Raw genomic sequence first — 10,902 nt, forward strand, 5'->3', positions numbered from 1 at the left:
TATTCCACAAAGCACAGGGCTCTATTTACAGAACTTCCTAAAGAACAAAGAGTTTCCATAAAAATTAAAGCAATAGAGGTATAGAAAATGACACTATTATTTTTGCCATGTTCACTGCTTAACAAGACATAACAAAAGCTAACGTGTTGATCAGTTAGTATGTGCTCTGGCCTTGTGATAAGCATTTTACAAAGGTTAATTATAACAGATGCACAAGAATTGTGCATTGATTATCTTGTTTTGCAAAAGAGGAAATGAAAATTCTGGGAAGCTAAAGGTCTGGCTTATTTATGGAGTATGAGGATGTAGGGTCTGGGAAGTGAACAAAAGTCTGTCTAATGACCCATATCCCCCAACCTGGTTGACTGACTCTCCTACCTATGGACTCAAACCCAGTTGTGGTGATTTGAAAGAAAATGGCCCCATATGTTAATAGGGAGTGGCACTATTATGAATCATGGCCATCTTGGAATAAGTGTGGTCTTGTTGGAGGAAGTGTATCACTGGGGGCAGGATTGGACGTCTCAGAAGCTCAAGCTATGGCCCGTGTTGTATTCTCTCCCTGCTTCCTGCTGATCTGGATATAGAACTCTCAACTCCTCTAGCCATATGTCTGCCTGCATGTTGCAATACTTCCTGCCCTGATGATAATTAAACTGTAAGCCAGTTGCAATTAAATGTTTTCTTTTATAAGAGTTGCCATGATCATGGTGTCTCTACACAGCAATAGAAATCCTAATACACTAGTAAACCCATAACTCCACACCAAGGCTTCCCACTTACTCTTCCTAGTTTAATGATCCCTAAAAATATTACTTCATAATCCATGGAATTTATAAATGTTAACTTTCTTGAAAAATGGGCTTTGCCATTGTAATTAAAAAGATTATAGGCATCGACCACCTAAGCCCTAACTTCAATCACAAGTATACTTATCAGAGGGAATTAGAGATAGATTTCATACAGACAAATGAGAAGAAAACACTGTGACCATAAAAGTACACACTGGAGTGACTCAGCCACAGATCAAATTATGTTGTTTTATGCTACAAATATTTTGGCAATTTGTTACCTAGAGTGAATTGGGGTGACTGTGATTATGAAAATGACATTTTGTCTTGATGTTTTAAACTATATTCACTGACTCAGGTGACCAACAATTGGGTGAAGCAATATAGAAGTACAACTAACAGCCAACTGTGGATTCAGTTCACCTTGAGGTTGAGATTCAAAGGAGTCACCTGCTGCCTGTGTTACTTGAAGTAACTTTCTTAATTCTCTAAACCACAATCACAGTGTCTTCACAATGGGTATGATAATAGTACTTAAATCAAGATATTGTGAAAATTTAAGAAGATGCACAGACAGGTCTTTGTGCTGGGTCCAAGGGTCATGCGTCTTCTCCCTGTAGTGAGAGATTTCTCTGTCATTCTGAGAAGAGCATTTTAGGTCAGAGCTGTGGCTGGAAAATCCAGAGAGTATTGAGGAAGCATGGAAGACACTGGTTATGGGGACATTAGTGACTTCCTATAGGAAGTAATTTAGGAGCCACCTAAGAAACACGACCAGTTCTATCTCTAGAGCAGTGGTTTTCAACCTTCCTAATGTCCTTTAATACTAATAATACTTCCTCAAGTTGTGGTGACACCCAAACATAAAATTATTTCTGTTGCCACTTTATAACTGTAATTTTGATCCTGTTGTGAATTACCAATGATCTTAGGTTACCCTTGTGAAGGGATCATTTTTGACCCCCAAGGGGACACAACCCACATGTTGCATACCACTGATCTAGATGGTTTATAGTACCTTTTCTATAAATATTAAGTACTAAATATGCTTCTAGTTCTTGCGTCTTTGAGAGAAATTCACAGGCAGAAAATTTTGAAATCTTAATAATTGCTTTTTATGTGTTTATTTATTTTGAGGGGAAAACCATGGTCTTCCAGTCGGAAGTCACAGGACAAACTTTGGGAGGTTCTCTCCATCTACTCTGTGGGCTCTGAAGATTAAACTCAGGTTTCCAGGTGTGGTGGTGAGCACTTTTACTCACTGAGCAATCCAAACAGCCCCAAATTTTCTTTTTATAAACTTAAGGGTTTTTAAACTTATGCTAGCTATCCTATGATGAGAAGGATTTGAGGTGGTGGTCTGCATCATATAAACTATTTCATAAAGGTTGTTACAGCTTACCAGAGGGTTGGAAGATGGAGTCAGAATTCAAAAGGAAAACCTGAAGCCCAGTGTGATGGTGCATTTCTGTCCTTAATCCCAGCACTCTAGAGGCCAAATCAGGTGACAAATCCTGAGTTCAATGGCCCAAAACAATCCTCTCCCACAGAAATTGAGGATGCACATGACTGGGCACCACAGCTGATCCCAGAATAATGGATCACTAGTGAAAAATTGCTTCTTCGGGTAGTTTTATAAAAAAAATCCTTCCAGTAGGACCAGATATAACATCACATCCTTCATTACCAACCCCCTTCACACACACATCCAGGCCACATCCAGTTTCCTGATGCTGACTGAATAGTTCATATTCACTACTTGCCTTGATTGGCTGATCATCAGTGTACATTTAAATTACCATCTCTCTTTTTGGGAAGCTTCTCAGAGGCATCTGAGGTAGGTTCTCTCCAAGGAAGGCTTTGAACAAATTAAACCAGGGCAGATGGAAAACAAGAAGATGGGGTGTGGATATAGTTCAGCAGTGTTGTACTTGTCTAGGATTTGTGAGGCCCTAAATTCTAGTCCCTGCACCAGCACAAAAAAAAGAAAGAAAGAAAAAGAGAAGAAAGAAAGAAAAGAAAAGCAGGAGGACACTGTAGACAAAGGGAGTGCTTGTGACTTCCTAGTGCCTTCTGAGATCCTGGGTATCTGTAGTTATGAGAGTTGACACAATGCCAAATTCCCCCACAAGCCCAGACAAAATTGCTATTTTAGGTCTGTGAAAATTCCATGCCACTATTTCCGAGGGAAACAAAACTACTCCCAGTGCAATAAATCCATGAATCAGACAGATGCTCCTAGGATTTCACAGTCATAGATGAGAAAATGGCCTCTGCCCAAGGGCTGTTTTACTACATCAGATAGGATAAAGTGCAAATTGTCTTGGTCTCCAAGGCCAGCCTTAGGTGCTCAAATTTGAAAGGATCCTATTTCCTCATTGTGAATCATATATGGTCCTGTTGTCTTATAGATTCTACTTGGCTTCACTCAGTTAATTTTCAGATTAACCTAGTAATAGACCCTAAATTCGCACACATTCCTTTCCTTATAACCAAAGTCCATCCTGTAGAGAGGTCCTATCACTGCTGTACCCTTGAACACCACATTCAAAACTACATACCAGAGGGACACACCATAGCATAAGCCTGTATCTCTAATCTGTTCAGCAGACTGAGACAAAAAGACACATTGAATGCAGGACTTGGGTCCAGCAAGGGCATCATAGCAAGATCCAGTCTCAAAGGCAAAATAAAAAACCTACACATGTACTGACATACATACATAGAATGAAATATCACAGTGTGTACAAATGTATGTATGGGTGTGTGTGTGTGTGTGTGTGTGTGTGTGTGTGTGTGTGTGTGTGTTAAGATTTTGAATGGTTTGGGAAAATAACTCAGTTGATAAAGAGCTTTCCTTGTAAGAATGAAGACCCAAATTCAGTCCCTAACATTCAGGTCAAAGTCCAAAGCTGATAAATAGGGCAGGCATTTGCCATCACTTCTCTAGAGAGGTGGAGACAGCTTTTGAATGCTCCCTGGTTAGCAAGTCATAAGTCCCAGGGAGAGACATTGTCTAAAAAAACAAGGTGAATGGCTCCTGAGGTATGACACCTGAGATTGAACCTTGGCCTCCATGCACATGTGCACATGCACCTGTGTATGCATGCACACACACTCATGTACCTTTTTTTTTTCATTTTCAAATAAATAAAAGGTTAAAATGCCTGGAGAGAAAAAAATTTCATCATCATGAAATGAAAATATATTTTAACTATAAAACCTCATACTGATTTTTTTCTTTTCTGGCTTTAGAAATTATATGTTGGAACTTTCATAAATATCCTGCACATTTACTTCACTACCTTATCAAAAATTCTTTACTTTTTTGCTTGATGTTGTGTTGTAGCATAAACTTTAAAAGGTCTTCTTAATAAAAACAAACCCTGAACTAGGTATTGGGGTGAACCCTGAAAGATCAGAGAAACAGAACAAGCCACAGCCAACCTCACTTCACCAATTCCTCAGCTAATCTTGTTTCCTCAAACTGGAAGCCTCTGAGTCTCATCTGAATGAATCTCAGCTGAACTGATGCTAAAAGCTGAAAAGCTTAACAAACTTAGTTTCTGGTACTCATGCCTTACATACCTTTATGCTTCCTGCCATCACTTCCTGAGATTAAAGGTATGTGTCACCATGCCTGGCAGTTTCCAGTGTGGCCTTGAACTCACAGAGATCTGGATGGATCTCTGCCTCCCAAGTGATAGGATTAAAGGTATGTGTACCACCATTTTCTGGCCTCTATGTCTGTCTAGTGGCTGTTCTGTTCTCTGACCCCAGATAAGCTTATCAGGGTGCACAATATATTGGTGACACAACATCTCACTTATAAAGCCAGGCTAAACTTGAGCTCCCCATTCACCTGCTTCACTGCTTGGATCACTGTTGTTCAACACCAAGCCCAACTTCCTAAGAAGTATTTTTTTCTGATTATGTCTGTTGTTTCCTGTAGATATAATATGCCTGCATGATTATGGAATACAACATGAAAAATTAAGATGAACACAATAGGTTGTCATCAAATCAGGACAATTAATAAACACAGGACATTTACCAAGTCTCTGTGTTTACAGACTTCTGACTCCCCTCTTTATAAAGTAAATGATCAATCATAAACTGTGGTCATCATACTCATTACTTCTCTCTAATTGCATTTGGTACTGATTATCCCTCTTCCCCAATCACCAGTGACAACTGTTTATCTCCCTGTGAAATCAACATTTTTACCTGACATTTATCAGTGAGAATGTGAGGAATTTCGTGCACCTTCTCTGCCTGACTCATCCACCAATGTAGATGTAATTCTAAACGGTCTCATTAAATAAACACAGAGCCAAATAAAGAGTTAAAAGCCCAAGCATTGAGCATGATCCAAGAGCTAAGACCACCTTATCTTACCACTTGCTGCTGTCCTTCCCCTGACCTTCTTCCTGTGTCCTGTCTTTTTATTGACTTTCTGTTCTGCCTTCTTATTGGCTGTAAACCCAACCACATGACTTCCTCATCACTACCTGTCTATACAGACCTCCAGGTTTCTATGGTTGGTATTGAGATTAAAGGCCTGTGTCACCATGCTGTGTCCTTGAACACACAGAGATCAGATTAAGGGCATGTGCTACCACTCCCAGACTTCAGCTATGGCTCTGATCCCCAGGCAACTTTATTAACATATAAATAAAAATCACATTTCGGCGCAAATAAAATGTCACCATACACCAAGATCTTTCTGTATGCCCTTCGATTCAAGACATACCATAGTAACAGCAGTATCTGGTAGCATGAATCTTAAAAGTTCTTATAAATAAAATCAAACCTGAGCCAGGTATTGGGGGAACTGGAAGATCAGAGAACCAGAACAAGCCACAGCTAACCTCACCTGGCCAACTTCTCAGCTGATCTTGTTTCCTCAGACTGGAAGCCTCTGAGTCCTCATCCAGAATGGATCTCAGCTGAACTGTGCTACTCCAAAGCCTGAAAGCTTAACCAGCCAAATGCTTCTAGTTTCTGGTCTTCATGCCTTATATATCTTTCTGCTTTCTGCCTCACTCCCTGGGATTAAAGGCTCGTTTTCTGGGATTAAAGGCATGAGTCACCATGCTTGGCTGTATCCTTGAACAGATGGATTTCTGCCTCTGGAATGCTAGGATTAAAGGCGTGTGCTACCACTGCCTAACTTAAGTATCTAGTGGCTTTTCTGTTCTCTGACCCCAGATAAATTTATTAGGGTACACAATATTTTGGGGAACACAATACCACCACAGTATCTGACCTGCTCTCAGAGACTCAAAGTCATACCACAGGAACCCTCTCATTCCTAACCCAGATATGTCTGTCCCCAGACTTTAGTCCATGGAATCTCCTCAGGGACAAACAAGCCATAATGGAAAATAGTAGAATTTAATTTTAGGTTATTGGCTGATGCTGCCCTCCTTCACAGACTGGAAATTTCAAACTCTCTTTCAAGGATGCATCCCTAGTGCCATGAATAGAAGAAGGCCTTGTTCAATGAACCTCAGGAAAAGTGAGCATAAACCAGAGAAGACATGTAAGATGAGGTGACCTTCATGGGGCAGAGGAGTGACCAGGAGACACCATGAAGAATTAGATCTCTTAGTAGGTGATTGCAGAAGCACTGGGGAAGAGTAATAATGTTACTGTAGGACATCCAAAGTCAGAGTATCTTTCTGCAGCATCTCTGAAGTCAGCAGGTCTGCAACCTTGTGCTACACTGATTTGGCAACTCCCATAGCCTTCTGGAAGGTGGAAGGAGAACAAGCAAGTGGAACACATCTCTATTGCATGCTAAGGAACAGGCTGGACAGTGTGTTCACAAAATTCTTTCTTTGCTCTCAATCAACCATCAGGGTTTTCCCCCAATTCCCAATTATACCTCAGAGGTATAGAAGCAGAGGACATATTCTTGACTGAATGGCACACATGCACATCAGATTAGCTGACAGATTAAATTTTTCCTTCTTTTCTAGGCCTTCAAGGATATTTCCAGATACTTCTCTAAGGAAGAATGAACAAAGCTGAGACATTCAAATAAAATCACCTATGTGTATATGAAAAGGAACTACACCACCATGACCAGTCTAGATAAGAAGAAGTTCTGGGTTCAGATAAGGCTGTGTGTCCTCCAGTCCTTTCTATGCTGTGGCTTCTTCTCAGCCTCTTCCAGGTTCCTTTTTTCAAGAGAAATGTCAAGGCAACTGCTGAACCTCCTGCTCTTTTCCATCCTGTACAGGGTGAAAGCAGAGAACAGCCACCATAGCACTCACCCCTGTAGCTGGTACTTTTCCCTCCTGCAGGCTTTTGTTCTGGTGGCCCTTATTGTCTGCCATCATCCCTGTGCCAGCATCCTGAATTTTTCTTCTCAGTTGTCTGATAAGGAAGAAACATTTTCCTTCTTTCTAGGCCTCAGAGCCCATCTCCCAGATTTCATGGATTCCAAGGAAGAGGCCTCAAAATCTGTGCTCAGTGAATCTGATGAAGGTTGTGGCCATGAGAGTCAAGGTGAGTAGATAGGAGGGGCTTTTACAAAAAAAAAAAAAAAAAAAAAAAAAAAAAAAACTTTAAATCAAGATGCTGGCGAAGTTCACAGACAAATCTCCCATTCCTCAGGTCAGAGCTGAGGGAAGAGTGGTGTTGGAAAGTTATGTACTTGGGCACCACATAAAATTCTGAAACATGCAAAAGGAGAATGTATACTTTTATTCGCAGTAAGTAGATGGTAAATGTATAGATGCTGAGTGGACCTGGAAGGAGGGTGAGGTTGGTGAGAGCTGAACAGACAGCTTCAGCTGTGGCTGGTTTGTTTAAAGGCATCAGACAGATCTGAGGCACTTTGAGCGATAATGTTGAGCTCCAACCAAACTCAGTGTGATTCTCCATTAGTATTCGTACGCTTGAAATATTTCTTTCTTAAAGCTATGATAAATACTGTTCATGAATCACAGTGTAATTACAATTTAAATAATAAATCTATCTAAACTTTCAAAATCAGCATCATAACTGCGTACTCAAATCTAATAAAGATAAATATTATCCATTAGTATATCAAAATATATTAAGGAAATACAGTTTTACTCCCAACTGAATTTTATTTTGTATGTTCAGCCTGGAAAGGAATTGCCTGCTTATGTGTTCAGAAATACAGTCTATATTATTTCCATGCTGGTATTGAATTCGTAGACTCGAGGAAACATCCTGCCTCATTATCCCAGGTAGGTGGGACTAGAGGCAAACAGACCATGCCTAGCAGAGAATAGCTATTTTTCTACTCTACACACATACACACACACACACACACACACACACACACACACACACACACACACACACACACACGAGAGAGAGAGAGAGAGAGAGAGAGAGAGAGAGAGAGAGAGAGAGAGAGAAATGACTACACATATTTCTCACTGCTCAGTTAAGAGATAGAATATAGGTGAAAGGTGACCAGAGACAATAGCATGAAATTTTAAAGATTAGGCCTCATGCTACAGCTCCCAGCTGACCTCAGACTTATAGCAGCTCCCTTGCCTTAGCTTCCCAAATACTGAGATTAGAGGCTTGAGCCTCCATGTGAGCTTCAACCACACTTGATTAACAGACATAATCATCAACAGTGTAGCCAAATATGTTCCCTTGATCTTCTTTCTGGCTTCTCAGCTCTAAAAAACAAACAGTCAAAACTGTCTCCAAAGAATTGTGATCTGCAGTTAAGCAGGCTGAATTCCACAGGCTCCCACTGTAAGTATAATAGATTCAGAAATTTGGAGCTTGATATCTGCAAGGTGGTTTTGTTGTTGCCATTTTGTTGTTTCTGTTTTTACATTAAGCAGTTCCCTTATACTAGAAAAATTCCAGCACCACTAAGCTAAATCATCAACCCTTCCTCATACATTATGTCCCACATGATAACCTAGTAAAGTATCTCACTCCAGTCAGTGTTCCAGCTCTAATATGCACTCACAGGTACATGTTGGAGCAAATAGGTCACAGGGGAAGGCTCTCACTGAACTGGTCTTTATTCCAAATTGGTGAAACCCTGTTGTCTCAGTCTGTCTGTGCCAGAAGATGTTAAAAACAAGTGCTTGAAAAAACCCATGGGACACATGAGGTCCAAAACAAGACCCAGAAACTGTCTTTTCACCTAGCTCTCATGTACTACCCTTCCCTGTCACAGGACTCAATGAAAGGAATGTGAACATCTGGAGCCATAGGTTAAGGGAATGGAAGAAGCCAGTGATATATGAAGAGATCAGTGACCCAGAAGAAGATGAAGATGAATAAGAGGAAGGCTGGACCTGTAAGTGACCCTCAGACATACTGTACACCCTAGGATATACACATTTCTCACATAATATTGGATCCCACATGGTCAGTTGGACCTGCCAATCATCCATTTCTTGTCCTTTGTTGTGCAACATAATGGCTGAATGTAATAACCCATGCTCCCCCACTCCATATCAATTATGTTAGAAATCTTTCCTGCCCATAATGCTCCAGGCTCCCAAATCCCAGGTCAGCTCTTAATGTGCAGGCCACACTTTTCTCTGATCTAGGAATTCTGAGGCTGTCAATGTGCTCTGAGCAGAGGCTTTGCTTGAAGAGCAGAGACTCCAAGGTTGTGCAGAAGGGAGACATGTATGCTTTGCAGTGAAGGAGGGGGAGTTGAGCACTAAGAACTCAGTGGGATCTCACTGACACTTGCTTTTCTTGTTTTTCTTGTCTCTGTCCCAAACAGGAGAAATAAGCCGGTGATGTGAACAAGAACGTGATGGGCATCAGGATTATGAGCAAAACTGTGACATCCTAAGCATCAAAAAGAAAAAGTCTCAGCAGTGAAAGTTAAGCATCATTTTTTTTCTATAAGGACTGTTTCGAACATTGGTCCTAGTATGTGTCAGATGTTAGCATTGCTCTTGTTGTATGTCCCTCTCATAGCACTGATCATACTGTGTTTATACTCTATAAACACTGCTGTTCTGAGTGTGTTCTAGGACCTTTCTTAACTTGTCTTATTGTGTTAAGCACTTTGTTACCATTGTTCTTGTTTGCACCAGTTCATTAGCATTCTTCTTCATATGTTCAAAGAATTCTATAAGCATCACCATTACTACATTCCCTCTATAAGCATTGTCCTTGCTATATTATGAGCTGTAATCATTGTTCCCTTTTTTCAGTTAACTTCTCTCACAGAACTGCTGTTACAAGATACCAAGAACTCTGTGATCATTTTTTACTGTGATAAGCACCCTGTAAGATGTTAGTGTCCTGTTGAGAAATAAAAATTAATGATGTGTATTTCTGTGTGTCCCCATGCTTATCTTTTGAAGCAAGTATTGGCAGTCCCCTGCACAGAATAGCACTCCTCTTGTCTCTCATATGGTCGACTGCCAAAGGAAGTCATAAGTGTTTAAGGTCAGTCTTTTTTTTTTTCTCTGCAGTTGCTCACACAGAGGTTAACACTGTGAGCATCTGTCACTAGCTTTGCCTTACTACAAGTGAGTCTGAGATAAGTTTTTCTCAAGTTTTCTGTTTGATGCAATCCACATACTTCAAAGTCCCATATTCATGTACCCTGACACAGTCACTAACACTGGACATTTGTACTATTGGCTCTGTTTACTCTTGTGAGTGCATGTTGGAGATGTGAAGGACAGACTTTAGAGATAGAGTTGCTGTACTAAAGTTGTTATTCTTTCAACAAACACCTAATATGTGGAGTGATGCCCTAGGGCTGGAAGAGACATGGTGGTGTGGTGGGGCAGACAAATATCCCCGCCCAAGTGGAGGTGGTACCTAGAATAGCTTTCATTCTACCCTAGATGAGAGCTAGAGACCCAGATGTATCTGAGACATCTTGCCACAACTCCTGGAGCTATCTATCATCTTCAGGGGAGCTGAGTTTGTGTCTCACTGGGATAATAAGAACATTAAAAAGATGTGTACATCTTTTTACATAGGGGAAGGGGAAGGGATAGGGGAAGGAGACTGAATATGTCCAGGTTATGCTCCTAATGTCCAGTTTGAAGTTATTTTCCAAGATAAGGAGTCTTCAATGAAAGGAATTCAGGAAAGGAGGGTCAAGAGTCCTGCAGTGTTG

The 10,902-nt window shown here is 40.6% G+C and overlaps 1 pseudogene; it reads left to right on the forward strand.

Moving 5' to 3' along the window:
- The window catches only part of LOC114686150, a 30,678-nt pseudogene extending 21,592 nt beyond the window's left edge, over positions 1–9,086 (forward strand).
- Positions 9,087–10,902: the final 1,816 nt, after the last annotated feature.

This window comes from Peromyscus leucopus, chromosome X (assembly GCF_004664715.2).
Source record: "Peromyscus leucopus breed LL Stock chromosome X, UCI_PerLeu_2.1, whole genome shotgun sequence".
NCBI classification, from domain to species: domain Eukaryota; kingdom Metazoa; phylum Chordata; class Mammalia; order Rodentia; family Cricetidae; genus Peromyscus; species Peromyscus leucopus.